The sequence below is a fragment of the Beta vulgaris genome, chromosome 4 (genome assembly GCF_026745355.1).
Source record: "Beta vulgaris subsp. vulgaris cultivar EL10 chromosome 4, EL10.2, whole genome shotgun sequence".
In the NCBI taxonomy this organism is placed as follows: Eukaryota; Viridiplantae; Streptophyta; class Magnoliopsida; order Caryophyllales; family Amaranthaceae; genus Beta; species Beta vulgaris.
In genome coordinates, this window is record NC_079205.1 from 48381947 (window position 1) to 48401819 (window position 19873).

Here is a 19873-nt window from a genome sequence, read left to right on the forward strand (position 1 = left end):
CTGTCATACATGATAACGAAGCTAACTCCGTTGTGGCGGACTTCACTGAGTATTCGCCCCCCTTTTGAGGCTTCCAAACAAAAGAGTCTTCAGTGTTAGGGGATAATACCACTCGGTCAAGTAGGCCCAATAATGATTGTTCTTCAGCCAAATCTCTCGGCCTTAGATCTCGTTTCCAGTTGAGGCACCATCGCCAGAGGTGGCCATCCCAGAATCCAAAGGAGGTGATTTTTGCTTCCGGTGAAGGAGATAATAAAAAGAGCCTTGGATGCAGATTCTTTAGAGGTTCATCACCCACCCAAATGTCATGCCAAAAAAGGGAATTTGACCCATCTCCAACCCGCTTTCTTACCTTCGTTTTGGCCCAGTTGGCGGTGTGAGGATTCTGTGAGATTGCAGCCACTATCTTCCTCCACGGCCCACCATGATTCGGGGTAGTAAGGTCTGGCAAAGCGAAATTAGGCCCATATCCGTATTTAGCTTTTATTACCTGTTGCCACAAGGAGCTCGGATCATTTACCAACCGCCATATCCATCTGAAAAGGAGGCCCAGATTTTTGTGCTTTAGGCTTCCAATGTTGAGCCCACCGAGAGATTTTGGTAGCTCCATGGTATTCCAAGAAACAAGAGGAATACCTTTTTTGCCATTGAAACCGCCCCATAGAAATTGTCTCTGTAGCTTGACAATTTTTTCAATGACCCCTTTCGGGATTGGAAATAATGACATATAATAAATCGGCAAACTAGTGAGAGAGGCCTTTATGAGCGTGAGCCGACCACCGATGGATAATAAGTTCCCCTTCCATGATTCGAGTTTCTTTTGGAGTCGATTGATGATCGGGTCCCACAATTCAATCCGGGATAGATTGCCACCGATGGGTAGTCCGAGGTATGTGAATGGGAATTTTGCAATTTTGCAATGTAAAGAATCTGCCATAATGTCAAGTTGCCTCTCTTGAATGTGAATACCCAGTAAGGAGGATTTGTGGAAATTAACCCGGAGCCCGGAGGCTTGATGAAATAATAGAAGCATCCGTTTTACATTCATAAGTTGTTGAGTATTTGGAGGGCAAAAGAGGATGGTGTCGTCCGCGTATTGAAGGTGGGAGATTGAAATCCCATTATTGCCGATTTTTATTCCTTCCCAAAGATTTGCAGAAATTGCTTGTTGAATGAGCAAGCTGAGAGATTCTACCACCATATCAAAAAGGAAGGGTGATAGCGGATCCCCCTGGCGTAATCCGCGTTGCAGTTTAAAGGGTACGGTCGGGGAGCCGTTTATCAGAATCGAAGCCGACGCCGTCATCACACAACTATTAATCCACTGCCTCCATCTCGGTGGGAATTGCATTTGTTGTAGGATCCAATCTAAAAAACTCCATGAGACGCTGTCGAATGCTTTATGGAAGTCCAGTTTGAGTATGGCCGCTGGAGTTTTGTTTCGTCGACACGAGTCTATGAATTCGCCTGCAATAAGCGCCCCATCAAGGATTTGTCTTCCTTGAATAAAAGAGGATTGGCACGGGCCAATTAGGTCACCCATCACCCGCTTGATTCGGTTGGCTAGAAGCTTTGTTATAATTTTATAAGTGCATCCGACCATACTTATCGGTCGGTAGTCACCGAGTCCACTGGGATTGTCAACTTTCGGTATGAGGGCTATGAAGGCGTTGTTACTACCCTTGGGCAGTTTGGCTGATAACCAAAATTCATTGACAGTGGTGTAGACATCTTGTTTGATTACCTCCCATGCTTCTTTGACGAATTTAAAGTTGAAGCCGTCCGGGCCTGGTGCTTTCGATCCATCACATGATTTTACTGCGGCATCTACTTCTTCGGGAGTGAACTGTTCTGTTAGCATATGTTGTTGAGCCGAATTAAGAGTTCGAAAATTTAACCCTGAGAAGGTGGGTCATGAGTGGGATTCCTCTTTGAAGATTTCCTTGAAATAAGAAACTGCCTCACTGCATATGTCATTGGGGTTGTTGATTGTGCTGCCGTTGACTTTCAGTGATTCAATGGTATTTCTTCTGCGTCTCATGGTTGCAATAGCATGAAAAAATCTGGTATTTTTATCACCTTCTTTGAGCCACTTGGCCCGTGAGTTTTGGGCCCAATATGTCTCCTTTCTCTTCATCCACTGCCACAATTCAATTTGAGCGGTTTTCCTGCCATTTAATTCTTCCGGATCAAGAGCTCTCGTGTTTGCTAATGTGTCGAACTCAAGGATTTTGAGTTCCAATGCTTCGATATTTTCATCAATCACTCCAAAAATCTTGGAGTTCCAGCTTTTCAGATTGAGTTTAAGATCTCGAAGCTTTTCCGGTAGTGATCCATTCGAACTTCCCCATGTTTCAGATATGATCTTTAAGCATCCCGGGTGAGAGAGCCAACAATTCTGGAAGCGGAATGGCCTAGGGCCCCAATTGATATCATGCGTGCTGACCAATAACGGGCAGTGATCCGAAATTGTCCTCCTCAGGATGGAGAGTCTAATCGATGGCATGATGTTGAGCCATTCCGCGTGTACGAATAATCTATCTATTTTACTCTTTGATTGGCCTCTGTACCATGTGAACCATCCATTCATGGAGGAGATTTCTGCTACCTGCATGTCCTGCAAAAAAGATTGGAAATCTTGTGAACCGTTAGTAATAACTCTTTGACTGCCCCTTTCTTCCGGGGATAATGTCTCGTTGAAGTCTCCCAGCAAAAGGGAGGGTAGTTTGTGATACTTAAATCAAATCAATCCAAAGTGACGCGTTCATGTAATTCTAAGTACCTATCTAAACAATATACGAAATTACAAACTTGATGAAAGTAAATATTTGTGACAACCCACATGTGTTTTAGGATATGCGTTCTTTAGTTGTTGAATTATACCTCAAATTTTAATGGACAACTTTGATGAGAAAATTAGTATAATTCATCTTGTTCGCAGCTGTGGATAAACTGTATGTTCTTTCATGTGCACAAGGTGCAATGACGTCACTTGTTAATGTACTTTGTAAATTACTGATGCATAAGTTACACAGATAACCGATATTCGTGTCAAGGTTCACTCTATTCATTTAATATGATTAAAATCTTAACATCACGCAAAACGCATTTACTACTTAAATGTTAAAATTAAAAAAAAAAATGAATTCATCATAGACCTTTAAGAAAAGAAAAAGACACACACAATTGCTTCATAGTTTAATGCACATACCAATTTGATGCATGTATCATTTAATGTAAGGATGCATATAGCAGAGTCCAAGTACGTCTAATAATGTGAGATACCAAATTTGGTAGTTCAATGTGAACAAGTTTAGATGCACTCATTGTGAACCAATAACTAAACCCAGAAAACAAATTACTAATATACAATTGTCCTCTAGCTCATGCAGAATTTCTTGCAATTATTAGATCAATTTTTTTTTTCAAACACAATAGATATGTATCTTCTTCTCTCTCACTGAACTTGAAATGTTTCTCACTCCAGATTACATGATGACGAATTCATAATAATTGTGCAAGATATATAGTACAAAATCATTTTAATTCTCGTTATCCCAACAAACAGCATAAAAAAAAGGTATGGCATAATTATCAACAAAAATTATTAAAAGAGACTATCTAATTTTAATATAAAAATAGACATAGTCACTAAATGAATTAAATTAGTCACCGAAAGAAATTAACCTAGTCACTATTGGGTTGATTCTCTTTTTAATATTGGGTTTATCATTGCCTAATTTTAATTTAAAAATTTGCGGTCTCTTTGAAGACAAACACAATTATGAATGTAAAACATTTAGGCAAGGAAATATATATATATCATAAGTTGCTAATGTGAAAATTAAACAAAAGAAGTATTATTTGTTTATCTATTATTATTATTATTATTATTATTATTATTATTATTATTATTATTATTATTATTATTATTATTATTATTATTATTATTATTATTATTATTATTATTATTATTATTATTATTATTATTATTAATATTAATATTATTATTATTATTATTATTATTATAATATACTACTAGAAAAACGATAATGTTTTTATTTCTCCATTCCCATATGTTAATTAATTTTTCAATTTTAATTTGATAGTAGACAAATAATATATCTTGAGTATCACTCTCTTAGGACATAATATTTCATATACATTACAATTCTACATGTATTAACTATTAGAGTACTATTGTATGTAAAAGGATAGTATGGGCTATTACTAGTCGTAGGCCTATATATTATAAACACTATATATATTATATGTCAATTAAGGTTAACCTAATCAGGTTAACACAATTATTTTCCACACTTGTGCATGGTATCAGAGCCAGGTTAAAATTATATTATTTTTTTCCTCTGGCCCGCCGCTTGCCGCCCACCACCATGGATGCCGCCTCAGTCGCCGCCGTCGTTCTTCCGTTGCCTCGTCCTCCACGACGTTTCATCATTGCCTTTTTTCGACCACTACGCCGCCTGGGTCCTCCGTCGCTGGCTACTTCAGTAAGCAAGGTGTCTACCCTCTTCAACCCATTATTGTCCTTACTGGGTCTCTACTTCCTACCTTCCTAGCCACTAAGGAGTCGGGTGTAGTTTTGCATGCTCGTCTTGGTCATACCACTTCTAGTATCTTAGGATCTTTATGTTCAAATAAATCTATCACATGTACTTCTAAGTTTCATGATGATTGTGTTGGCTGTAAGTTAGGAAAAATACATCGTTTACCTTTTGATTCAGTTGAACATGTTTCTCCATATCCATTATATGAAATTCACAGTGATCTTTGGCAATCTCCTATTTTGTCAAATCAATCATATCGTTACTATGTTGTGTTTGTTGATGATTTCTCGAGATATTCATGAATTTATCCCTTACATCGAAAATCGGAAGTTCATTATGAATTTCTTGTGTTTCAAAAGATGGTTGAAAATCTCTTTAATTGCAAAATTAAGATTTTTCAAAGTGACGGGGGTCGGGAATTTGATAATTCTCCTCTTCCGCACCTTTTCGTGACCATGGCGTAATTTTTCAAAAATCTTGTTCCCATACTCAAGCTCAGAATGGTGTTACAGAACGCAAACATCGTCATATTATTGAAATGGCTCGTACTATGATAATTCATTCTGATTTTCCTGCTGAATTTTGGGTTGATGCATCATACATTGCCACCTACACCATAAATCGGTTACCTAGTTCGGTTTTAGGGGGTGTTTCTCCTTTTGAAAAATTGTTTCATCATTCTCCTTCCTATCATTTTCTGAAAACGTTTGGTTGTGAATGCTTCCCTTTGTTCATGGATTCTAAAATAAACAAACTACAATCTAAGTCTAAACCTTGTGTTTTTATTGGATATGCATTGGATTATAAAGGTTATCGTTGTTTTAGTCTTACTACCAACAAAGTCTTTGCTAGTTGTCATGTTCTTTTTCATGAACATAAGTTTCCTTATCGCACTCTTGTTGGGTTCTAAATCCACGATGTCTTATACGTCGCCCCTGGTATTGAATTTTGATTGGAGTCCCACGAATGTAGCGTCTAGCGCGACCTTGTCTATTCCGGGTATGTCGAGTTCCCCTCCTCCCCAAGTCGTCCTCGTTCTCGTTTCCCCGATCTCTCACAAACGCCCGCAGGGCCGCTCCCCTCTCCCTCACATGGATCTGCTCGGCCCGCTGGCAGCTCCTCGGACCTTGATCTGCCAGCTAAGGTTGGGTCTCCTGCCTCGCCCACTGCTTGCCAAGCTCCCGTTAGGCCTTTCCCCTCCCCTCCTTCCTCGTCTGCCTAGCTCGCTGAGGACCCAGCTCCCGCTGGGCCTCCCCACTCACCCTCGTTAGCCTCTGTCTGGCCCACTGAGACTCTAGCGCGCGTTGGGTCCAGTGCTGGCCTCGTTCCAGCATCATCGACGCTTGCACAGACCAACTCTGGCCCGCATGTGGATGTTGGCCTCGTCCAGCGCGCACAAGGGCCCTCACTCATTTTTGTTAGCACCGCCCCGTCTCCTTCTGTGTCTCCCTTTTCCCTGGTTTCTTTGTCTAGTCCAGTTGTCCTGAACCATCACTCAATGGTTACAAGGTTAAAAGACGGAGTGTCCAAGCCTAAAGTCTTACTGAATTTAAACACTAATGTTGTCGAGTCTGAACCTACTAATTTTAAACAAGCTTCTAAAGACTCACGTTGGCGTCAAGCTATGCTTGATGAATATAAGGCTTTAATTAATAATGATACACGGAAGTTGATACATCGCAACTATGACAAGAATTTACTTGGTTGTAAGTGGGGTTATCGGATTAAATACAATTCTTATGGTTCTGTGGAGCGGTTCAAAGCCTGGCTCGTCGTTTTTGGAAATCACCAGCAGACAGGTATTGATTACTTGGAAACCTTTAGTCCTGTTGTTAAGCGTAATACTGTTCGCTTAGTTCTTACTATTGTTGTTTCCCTTAAATGGTCTATTCGTTAACTAAATGTCAAAAATGCTTTTCTTCATGGTTTTCTTCATGAAGAGGTTGCTATGCGTCAACCTCTGGGTTTTATTCATTCATCTAAACCTACTCATATTTGTCGTCTTCGTAAGTCCATTTAGGGTTTGAATACAAGCTCCTCGAGCTTGGTTCTCTCGTTTCAGTAATTTTCTCTTATCTATTGGTTTCAAGTGCAGCCATTGTCACACTTCAATGTTCACTCTCAAAATTCATGGTCATCTCATCATTCTCTTATTATATGTTGATGACATTGTCCTTGCTGCCCTCGTTACAAAATTCATCTCTGTTCTATCTTCTCAGTTTGCTATGAAGGATTTAGGTGTTCAAAGCTATTTTCATTATTTCTTAGGTGTTCAGGTTGTGCATACTCTCTCTGGTTTATTTTTGCCTCAAAATAAATATGTCTCTGCTTTACTCCGTAAATTTCATCTTCATACTGTTAAAACCAGTTAGCACTCATGTTGCCTCTAGGGTTATTACATTATCTCTTCTTGATGGAGAACTTCTTGCTGATCCCATAGATTATCGTAGTATGGTTAGTGCATTGCAGTACTTAACTATGACTCGTCCAGATATTGCTTATGTTGTTAATATGGTGTCTCAAGTTATGCATGTTCCTCGTGCTACTCACCTTTATGCTGTGAAAAGAATTTTTAGATATCTACAGGGCACTTTAGATTTTGGTCTTTTCTTATATAGCTACAGTTCTCCTACTGTTATTATTGCCTACTCTGATGCAGATTGGGCGGGTTGTCCTGACACTTGTCATTCTACTACTGGTTATACTGTTTTCCTTAGGAAGAATCTTATTTCCTAGCGTTCAAAAAAGCAATGCACTGTCTCTAAATCCTCCACTGAAGCTGAATACAGGGCGGTTGCCTACATGGCTGCAGAAACTATTTTGCTCAAGCAACTTCTTGCTGACATTGGACATTTCCTTCGCCGTCCTGTGATCGTGTATTGTAATAATGTCTCTGCTACTTATCTCACTGCTAATCCCTATCATCATGATCGCAACAAACATATTGATGTCGATTATCATTTTGTTCGCGAAATGGTTACCAATGGAGGTCTTATTGTTAGACATGTTCCTACTCAATCTCAGGTTGCTGATATTTTTACTAAGGGTCTATCTACTGATTTGTTTACTAAGCATTATCGTTCCAATCTATCCGTTGTTTCACCCCGTAAAGATTGAGGGGGTGTATTAGAGTACTATTGTATGTGAAAGGATAGTATGGACATTTACTAGTCGTAGGCCTATACATTGTAAACACTATATATATTAAATGCCAGGGTTAACCTAATCAGATTAACACAATTATTCTCCACACTTATACATTAACAGATAAAAGTATGTTGTAACTTGTAAATATGAAGTCGACATTTTATTGATTGAAATTATAAAGGAAAATATCAAAAATATAAATTGCGTTTATCTTTTTGTAATAATTTCAGCTATGAATTATTGTGTATTTGATCTTAACTATGGTGGTATATCATGAAAATGATAAGTGGCTTTTAAGAAAAATATATTTTAGACGACATATACCTGAATTTTTTTTTTTAAAAAAAGACATATACCTGAATTAATGCATGATAATATATCAAACTCTATAGCCCTAGGTAGAGGGATATGGAGGGGGTAAAAATTAAAATAAAGGAAAATACTGACAAAACGAAATAAATAGAACATGCTAAAAATAAGTCGATGGGGACTTAAAATCAACTATATGAAAAGCTATATTTATAATTGAAATTATTTTAAATGACTTATACTTGTGATTATTATAGAAAGACTGTTCATAATTACATGTAAATGGACAACATATACCTTTCACTTTCTCGTATAAGTTCTATCACTTTTATTTTCAAACTTGTCAATATATAACTTTAACTACTTATATTTTTAAATATATATTCGCAAAAATTTCATAAAAATACTTTGAAGATATATTTTCGAACATTTTCAATTTTATTTTTGGTTGGTTTTAAATTAAAATAAAGTATGTCAATAATTCAAAAGTCAAACTACAATTAGTAATTAGTAATAACTAATAGTAAGTGCTAATAACAAAGGGAGGAATTACTTTTCAAATCAAACGTATACATTTGTGTCTAGGCCGACCTTTTTGAACAGTGCTTGGGGTCGTGAAGACATCAAGAAAAGGGATCTTACCCACATCTAGAAGGTTGGAGTAGTAGTCTCGTACTAGTCACTTCTATTGCCTTTCTCTCCCTTTTTGAGAGGATAGTACTAGTAGTAGTAGACCAGCCACTTAACTTGAACCTATCATGTTTTTACTACACAATCGAATGTTTGATGTACCTGATATATTCGAAGTTATATTTTTCTCTTGTACTCATTTAGAGCTATTCTCAGATCGTTAATTTTGCTTATTTGGATCCTTTAATTGATTAACTATGAATTAAAAAATAATTTTGAATGTAACATTATCACGATATACCTAAGTCCTAATGTATGATAAAAATAGGTACACTTTAACAATAAGGAAAAAGAGTAAGGATTGCGTCCAAAACTCAACTCTCACAATTTCTTAGACCGACATTTTCGGAGCGGGTGCTTGAAAGTAAGGGGGATGAAGAGATCCTTACTTTGAACACTCTACTTGGCAAGATTTGAATGACTTAGGTCCTCAAAGATCTAAAGTAAGAGTAGACTTGGACATGGGGAGGGTCGGGCATGTTCAAGGGTTATATCGGTCGGGCCGTGGCGGGCCTGATTTTCAGATTTTGTTCACGGGCTGTCGGGCCGGGCTCGTGCCTCCTATCGACCTAGCCCATGTTATATGTCGTTTTTTTTTTTTGGATTCTTGGCTAGACTAAAAAACAAAAAGAAGAGGCGTTCGGCGCACGAGCCATATAGGCGGGCTCGTGACGGACCGGACCTGAAATAATTTTTTTGTCAGAGGCAGGCCCACGACCAACGTAGCAAACAATGGATCGGACCCAAAGCGGGCTCGGACGACAGGTCGGGCCCGAGCCAGCTCGCGTGCTAGCCCGACCCATGTCCACCTGTAAGTGAGAGTCTTGCAAGTACCCAAATACTACTTGATAAGTTTACACTTGTCACTCAATAAAACTATAGTACTTTTTAATTTTTAAGGTAAGATGAATAATCATTTCACCAGTGAGGAGAAATAATTTAGAGATTCCATTTTGTAAGGGGAAAGAATCGAACCCTTGTCATAAGAATATAAGGAGAGCCTACAATCAACTAGGTCAACCTTGACTCTTATCGAACCATTGTACTTAGCTTAGTATATTTGTATGCAATATTTGAGTTTATATTGTATATTTGTACCTAGAAAAAAGGAAAATGTACACAGTACTCTTAGCTTGGAGTTTAAATTCGTATTTAGTCATATATATATATATCCTCAAGGTTAGTAGCTTAAATCTATATTAGGAACACTTCGGGGATGAAGGGATTCCATTGTCTTTTCCCTTCCCACCTAAAATTTGGTATATAAGCAGTTTATATCTCTATTATGTAAGTGAAGGGTCGAGGAAGATTGTGTCCCTCTTATAAAAAGTCTAATATATCCCTAATGAATTTAAATTGTCATACCTATTTATTTTTTGGTGAAAAATTGTCATATTTATTAAATAATCTTTTCTTATTCCACTTGTTATATTTATTGAACAAGTTAACAATGCAATTGAATTTGAAATTTCAGTAAAATATTAAATTAAGGAGAATGATTTCTTTTCCTTACATATGTGCAAAAAGCTCTGATAAAATTTAAAACTAACAATATAATTTGATTGACACAATCAGAAGAAAAAATAAAAACTTGAATTTTATATTAATAATTATACTGATAATATTCTAAACCCTAAATGTTGATTATTATTTGGTAACCTCTAATATATAAATCAAACTTTTCCACTATATTAATATTCAGCAATTGAAACTACTGGTACACAAACTTTATTTGAGAACAAGTCTTCTTCTGCTTTGTATTTTCTTATATCAACATTATAATTCGAAAAATGATAAATAAATAACAAAAAAAAATTAATGAAACATTGATTTAAGATTAAAAATTAACAACAATTATAATTGTTTGATCCATTGTCCACTGATAAATAACTAATTGAGAAAAAAAAATAGTTAATATGACACACACGCATAACGTACAAAAAATGCTAATAATAAAATAATTTAGCACAAAATCCTAAATTACTTAGAAAATTAAGCGCATTACTAGACTGAGACTTTTAACAACAATGGGACACTTTCTTTGAATTATGATGATCAGTTTCACGATCAAGATGTAAATGTTATCTTCTTTCCCGGAGGATGGAACATGGTGATCTATGATTCTATGTGATCAAGTTATGCCTAAGATGAGCTACAATCTTGATTTTGATGTGCATTAAATTTATCCCTCCATTTCTTTTCATTATTCCTATGTAAAATCTTTTTGTGAGAAAAATTTAATCAAAGGAGGAAAAATTGTTTTAAAATGAAGGGAGTACTTTTTTATCTAAGGATGAAAGTCAATCCTTATTATCCAAAAATTTTAAGCTCATACTTGATAGTTGATCTTGTAAGAGACCGCCTACTTTTAATTTAATATTAGACATGGCCCAAGCCTAATATTGAAAAGAAAACATGTCACTTTTTTTTAATATAGTGACTAGTTTAATCTATTGAGGGACCAGTTTATTATATTTTGTGACCAGTTTAATCTATTCAGTAATGACATTCTTTAACCCAATTAGGGACTAGATAGTTTAATCTATTTAGTAACTAGTCTAACCCGTTCGGTAAGAATACTGAATTAATTTTTGAAACTGTCTGCTATAATTCAAGAATCAAGAAAATAAAGGAAAGAGAAGAGAATGAATGATTAAGATAGTGTTGGGTTAGAGTGAAATAGAATGAGCTTGTTAGAAAATTTAAGTTTTGAATTTGTCTAATTTTATATCAAAATTAGACCGCCTATTCTAATAATTTGTGCATATATTTAAAACTCCGCTCTTAAGTAGTGAGACCCATTTATGAGTTCTCATATAATCATTTTGTTTTAAGTGAAATATGTTATTCAACTATATATCCTACTAAAAGTAATTTACAAACTTAAAACTCACTCCTAATCTCCCACTAAAATCGTGTGTAATAGTGAAATTTAAGGTTTTTACTTTCTAGTCTCTATCCTCTTTGTGACTTAAATTTTCCTTCATATATAAAATTATTTAGGAATGTCAAAGTTGCATGTAAAAAGGAGGTTGGATTGACATATCCTTATTGAATTCCAATAAGGATACCAAAGTAATTTTATAGGTTTGAATACCAAAGTAAATTTAGTTAGTACTAAATATAAACACGATATCGAAATAGTCATTGTAACACCAATATCAAAGTGACTCTTACTTGATACCTAAGTATGACTTTAGTATCAAAGATTCAAAATTACACTTGGTTTCAATTTGACTATGCTTTGGAACCAGCTTACAATTCAGGGAGGTACATCTATCTCATAAAATTACTAAAATATTCCTACCGGAGTCTAAATGTTGTGAAGTGGACTCTCTTCCCTTGTGATGGTTGCGGCCCAGGCCCGTATTTAACATGGTATCAGAGTCAGGCCCACAGAGGGTCCATTGATTTATTCTGGGCCAATTGAAAAAGGGACCTCACATGTGAGGGGGACTGTTGAAGTTATGATGTATAGCGCACACCACATGTGCGTGTCCCACATTGATTAAATAAAAAAGATGGGTTCACTTTATAATGCAAAGGGGTTACTCCCCTTATTGCCATATGATTTTAAGGTGGAACCTCCTTTGTATTGTGAAGTGGACTCTCTCTCATTGTGATGGGTACGACCCATGCCCATATTTAACACTAAAATGATCTCTAATCTTGAAATGTCAAGAGTTTCTCATGAAAAGTAACCGCAAATAAACTCTAGCAATAAAAAAAGACTGAGGGGGTAATGATAATGGATAAGTGAGGATATACTACATAAAAGCGAATGTATAATTATATGTAGGAGAGCTAGGTTAGGTTCTTAGGTAATAGAAAAATGATTAGATAACTTTTCAAGACATTTTACTTTTTTCGTATCATTGACGTGAATTCGTGATGGAGATGATAGATGACATGTTTTTCTTTTTTTTTTGTCTACAAATTTACCTCTAATTATTAAGAAGCACGTAGGAGGATGAAAAATGGACGACTCTTGTCACTTGTGTAGTGTTCCATACTTCCATTAAAGGCCAAAAACGCACTAATTTAAAAGCAAAGTGACGTTGGACATTGAAAAGAAACCTTTCCAAAAGTAAAAGGTGAAAGCAACAATCCCATGTTAAATTCAACAAATGAATACACACGGGCAAACCGAATAAATATAATGTATATGTGATTTTATAAATATAAAATAAGCAGCTAGTAATCAAGTTGGGTTGGAGCGGATTTGTGTCGGAGTCGATAATAAATGGTCAAAAATTCCTAAATTCAAACCTAACCTATTTAATAAACAAGTTGAAAACACAACTCTGACCCCTATTTAATAAATGAGTTACACATATAACCCATTCAACTCATTTTATCATAATTATTATTATAATAAATAATATTTAATTTTTTAAAAAGGAAAATTTCCTCATGTACCCCTGAGGTTTGACGTAATTCTCAAATTACCCCTCACATTTGAGAAATTCCACAGATACCCCTGAACTTTGACTTTGTGCTCAAAATACCCTCACTATAGACGGAACCCTAACTAGAGTTGGCAATATCCAGTGGACCACCCGGTCACCCGGTCCATCCGTCTTAATGGACGGGTGAAAAACCCGGTTTAAACGGATGGTTAACGGGTGACGGATTAACGGATGCGGGTGATGGATCGGATTCGGGTAGACAATTTTCATCCATCACCCGACCCGTTAATCCGACCCATCACCCGTTTATTAAAAAAAAACGTTTTTTAGGTCCAATCCTCAAGGCCCAACTAAATGTCCAAATCTAAAAGCCCAATGCCCAACCTAATTCTCCTAATTTCTGTATGTGAATTACTGTGGTTTTGAACTTAAGTTGAATTGTGGTTGTGGATCTATGGCTTTATCGGTTGAAACTTTATTTTTCTGAAATTTTATGGTTAGCATTATTTTGAGGTAATTTCACCCGATTATAACCCGATCCATCCGTTCACCCGAAAGTAAATGGATGGACGGATTCGGGTGGTGATTTTTCCGGGTGATGGATGGATCGGGTGGTGCGGATGGTAGCGGGTGATGGATGCGGGTGATGCTCCACCCGCCCCGAACCCGATCCATTTACATCTCTAACCCTAACGTCGTTAGGGTTTCTTTCTCTTTTTCCTCTCCATCTTCATCTTCTTCATCTTCTTCATCTCTTCTCCCACATTCCTCCATTAATGACACCTTAAACCTTCAATTTTCTCCCTCTCCTTCCACCTATATGCCTTTATCTCCCCTCCCATATTCATCTTCTTCATCTCTCTTCATGTTCATGTCTCCCATCAATCCTTTTTCAACTCCTCTTCTCTATCTTCTTCATCTCTCTCTCCTAAACCGAAATTGGTGTGTAAAACCCATTTCTAAACCCCAGAAATTCTCATGGCAGCTTCAACAATAAGAACAACAACAATAACCATCATTAATTTGGGAAAAATTCACAAGGAGAAAGAATTAACTTCAGCATCATAAAAAAATGGGGAAAATTCACAAGTTGAAGATGGAAAGGAGAGATAAAGGCAAATAGGTGGAAGGAGAGGGAGAAAATTGAAGGTTTAAGGTGTCATTAATGGAGGATTTTGGGAGAAGAGATGAAGAAGATGAAGATGGAGAGGGAAAAGAGAAAGAAACCCTAACGGCGTTAGGGTTCCGTCAATAGTAAGGGTATTTTGAGCACAAAGTCAAAGTTCAGGGGTATCTAGGGAATTTCCCAAATGTGAGGGGTAATTTGAGAATTACGTCAAACCTCAGGGGTACCTGAGGAAATTTCCCTTTTAAAAAAACTAAATGAGCAAGTTCACTTGCATGTTTAGAGTTCTTTAGAATAATTATAACCTATTTAATAATATTTTACTCTTTTTTAGCAAAATTTTAGATTTACCAATATTTGTTTTTTTAAGAATTTTTCATATGTACTCCCTCTGTATTTTTTTTATCTTTCTTACTTTGATTTTGCACGTTTGCCAATGCACATATTCTATATTAAATATCTTTCATTACATATTAGTAAAAATTATAATAATTGAATATTAATAAAGTACTCATTGAGACGAATCAAACAAGATCCCACATGACTATACGTTTTGTGTATTATTTTTTATTTTGTTGAATAAATTAGTCTCTCTTTTTGAGATTTTTTTCAAACTATATGTTATGGGAATTTTAGGGTTTGTTCTCCCCAACTTATTTTCAGTCAATTTAGTTCAGTTGCAATCAGTTCAGTTCAGTCAGTTAATTCTCTGGTAATAAAACAATGATAATTATTATTATCACTACTATTACTATTACTATTATAAATATTAATATCATGATTGCAATTATTTTTATTATATTATTATTGTGGTGAAAGACCCCTTTAGTTTTTATAGGTTGTGATGAAATAAAAGTTAAACCCTAGTGGCAAAGAATGGCCCGGAATCCAAAAATTATAAGTATTTAATTTAGCTTTAGTATTGCAAGTATGTAGTTTGTATTTTTTTAAGAAAAAAACTAAAAAATGTTAAAAATAATGTACACATCCTATTAAATTTGTAACATTATTTTTAAGCATTGGGTGATAAAGTATATTCTATATTTCGATATTCTAATTTTATTCGTCAAGTTATTAGTCTATCTGTTTATTACGGAATACTTTATCTATCTCACAATAATTTATTATTATCTTAATTAATAAATTATTATTATTAATAACTCATCATTATGAATTTATTGTTAATTAAATAATATTATATTATATTATTATCACTACTAGTATTAGTTATAATTTAGTTCAGTTCAGTTACAATCAGTTCAGTTCGGTTATTTTATGTCGAAGATAACATGCCCTTAGCCTATGTTGTGGAGATCTCCTTCTCCCATATGGGAGACGTGAGTATGGATTTTTTTGAATTTAAGTATGAGAAATTTTTCACATTGCTTGAAGTTCGACACTCAACATAATTGTATTGGAATCTCGAATGCGGTCAAAAACATGGCGCGATCAAGAATGCTCTTGCCAAACTATATCAAAATGATAATAGACTTCCTCATCAATAACTGTTTGATTTAGCAAATACAAGGGGATTCGTTGTATGCTAGATTTGGTTCATTGTAGTTTATCCGAAGACAAATTTGATTTAACCTTGTTTGATTGTATCTTTTTTTTTTAATACCTATTGTATATGTCGTTTGGCATTTAATTAATAAAATTTCTCTTTAAAAAAAAGGTCCAAGCATATTATTTTTGGGTCGAAAAAATCAAACTAAACCTAATCCGTTTAATTAAATGGTCAATCCTGTCAACCTATTTACTTAAAATGGGTTCAAAATTCCAACCCTAATCAGCTTATTTTGGATTAGGTTCAGGTCAAATTTTTGAATAGGATCACACTTTTGACAGCCCTATCTTTATGTGATTTGTTATAAATTTTTAAATTAATAACATTTTATTCTAGAAATTGTATTTTTAATTATTTATTTTAGTACTATTTTATTATTGAGAACGTATTGTGTCGGACTCGTCCGACCATAATCTTTGGTCGGACGACTTTCAGGTGGTTCCAATTTTTTTTCAGTTAGTCTTATTTTTTTTTCAGGTAGTCTTCATTTTTTTTCAGGTAGTCTTCATTTTTTTTCAGGTAGTCCATTATTTCTTTCAGTTGGCCCATTATTTCTTTCAGTTGGTCCATTTTTTGTTTCAGTTGGTCCGTTATTTGTTTCAGTTGGTATACATATTACGAAACAAAGTCCAACTTAAAGAAAACAAAGTCCAACTGAAAGAAAACAAAGTCCAACTGAAAGAAAACAAAGTCCAACTGAAAATGGAAAATAGGAAAAGAATGAAGAAAATTAGTGGGCTTCATCTTCAACATCACGATCAGCTTCATCACATACACTTCTTCAACATCACGATCAGCTTCATCTTTCTTATCCAATCGTCCTTTCGCTCCTTTCTTCCTTGAAACTACTTCATCTTTCGTCTGCTTTTTTGGGTGTTCTTTTTTTTTTCAAAAAGAGGGAAGAATTAAATCACATATAAGGAACGAAATTCTAAAAAGAAGTGCAAAATCTCCATCATCCATCCTTCTTCTCCAATAGACTATAGTTAGTTTTCCAGTAGCAAAATTCAAACTTTTCTATAAAGCGCGAAACTAAAATCTACTACGATGATTTACAACAAATTAAACAAAGAAGTTGTTGCCCAGAAAAAGAATGAAAGCAGTGACGTGTGAGAGAGAGAGAGGATACCTGTAAAGTGTAAATTTTGAGTAAATGTTGGAGATTTCCGATTGAATTATCAAGGCTTAGTAAACTCAAAGTCACGTTTTTTTCATTTGGGTTAGCCCGTCTGACAGTAAGTATTTGGTCAGACGGTCTGACCCAATACTTTCACTTTATTATTAGCCTTAGAACTACTAATATCGAAATGAATATAGTAAACAAATTTTTTTTAGCATTTTGCATTGCTTAAAGTATCCTGTCTGTTTATCTTGGTATATAAGTGTTATCCTATAACTTATGGTGTAACAACCTACAAACCATCATTTTCTTTGTAAAAGAAGTCAAGTGATATGAATAAATGTTATAATTTATATATAATCTGTATTATTATTGTTGAGGTACATGTTATTAGAAACATCACGTAAGTTACGATCTGATATGATATATTACACCCAAAATGTACTATTATCACGTAATGTATTAAAATAAAAAAGTTTAACCCATGCCATGCATGCATTTTTGGACCCTCTTTGTTAATATTATCATAATTTATCATAATCATTTCCTCTTTTCTATGTTTTCCACTTTCCAGCAGTAAAGTTCTATCTTATCGCCTTTCAATCTTTAAAGAGCTGATGAACCATGCAGCAGCCAGCCGCCGACGTTAATTATTTTTATCTTACTTTTACTATATTTTGTTGAGGTGCTTTATTTTCACTTCTTAATTCTTATATATCTAACTAGTTATTAGATTCAGGTGATATCTCGAGTTATTAATAATATTTTGATGTTAAAAACTAGCATTTAATATTATATAGTTTATTGGTTATAACTTTACTGTATTAACTTGAGGTCACACAGATAAATTTTATATGGAGCATGTTTTCCATTTTTTAATGTACGAATTTTTCACTATATATCTCCGACAATTTTTTTTAGTCACCATATACTATCAATGTTTTCAAAAGTTAAAGTATACCATTCAATTTCTTGATAATTCACCATGTACGCTTAATGATTAACGATTATTAACTTTTTTGATCATTAACCTCTAATTTTGTTATCAAATCTTAATTAACCCCTATTTGAGTCGTTAGCCGTAATTAAACATCATTAAAACACCACCAATGACCCCTTTTACATGTTTTCCTCCATAATAAGTCTCTTGCTTCTTCTTTGGCCTTATGTGTTGTTTGAATGCTAATCTGTTAAGGTATATGAGTGAAGTAAGGATGAAATAAGGTTTAGTAATGTAATCAAGGTTTTTTAATGATTAAAAAATTGATAGATAATCGTTGATCATTAAGGGCACATAGAATTATCAAGAAATTGAGGGATATACAGTGAATTTTGAAAAAATAAAAAAATTTATCTGGTGTATATGATGAAAATCCGTTTAATGTATCTTGTTTGCGCTAGTCTTAGTACTACCATCTTTCTAAATATATATAACATCTAATTTACATGTTTAGATACTAATAATTTAACTGTAATATATGAATTTATATATTATTGAAATACTCTCAACATGGTTTTCAAATATCAGTTTTTAATGATTTTAATTAATAATTAAATATTTAACGTTCAAAGTAGTCCAATTGCATATGGTGAAAAATCTGACATGTTACATGTATCTCTATTCTATATGGAAATAGGGGTAAGACACCAAAATATTAGATATTTCATTTTACCTTCATTACATCTCTTTCTAACTATTTACTTTAATTAAAAAATAAAAAAAGAAACTACCTAATTAATTTAAAAAATTAAAAAAAATTACAAAAATAAAACTATCAACAATTCAAATATCCCTAATTTATTCGATATAATTAATAATTAATTTAATTTTCTATATCCCCTATCAACTATTAATTTTCTACGTATTTTCACACGCGTCGCGTGCATGTAAAACTAGTATTACTATATTGAGATAACGGATTATAAGTATGAATTGAATCAACAAAATGCATGGCCCACAAGTCAAATTATCCACAAGTGTGTTTTTGGTTTTTAGTTGTTACTACATCTTATGTAATCTATTGGATCATCATTATCTAGTATTTGATGTCCAATAGTCCAATCTATACTGTTATTTAATTCTTTATCTCAAACGTTCAAAATTTCTTTTGAAGAAAAAAAGAAGTGCATTAATGAGAAAGCCATGTCGATCAGCACTGAGGAAGAATGAGGATAGGAATGAATATGGTAGAGCGTATCTGCATCTATTTATTTTGTTTCAGAGTTTTACCTGATTTATCTACTCATTCTATGGATCCATCAATTAAATTTCATCTTATCCAACATCCACATAATATCATCAATTTTAAATCGTTCAATATGTCAAAATTAATTGATTTTATTGTGAAAATTATTGCAATTTACTAAATTTGTATTTTCAGATTTTAATTATCATTCTATGTATCGTTTAACTTATTGTCAATGATATATTTTTTCATCAAAAAAATATGTGGTGAAAATAAATATGAACAAACATACAAACCTTGTATTTTCAAACATAGAGAGTGAAGAGTGAAGACCAAAGCAGAGCACGAGGGAAGACCCAAAATCATATACTGTATGTTGCTAGCGTTATTTTCGGTTGAATGGGGTGATGGGTCTAAGTGATGGACTGATTCCATATATCAGGCAGGGTATTTATGGGTGGTTAACCGTCTCAAAACAATATTTCGGTTCACCGCAAGTTTCGGTACGCTCTTTTTGCAAACCGTAACGGTAACCGTTTAAACCGGTTACCGCCTAAGCGGTTAACCGTTTTTTCGGTACAGTTTTTCGGTTAACCATTAACCGTTGTTTAAGTTATACTATTATGTTTTACTTAATGTACATATATATTTTTAATTTTTTTGCATATATTTTAATATTATATATACTCTAATATAAAATGTATTATAAAGTGGATAATAAATCAATTGGAAAACATAACTAACACTAAGA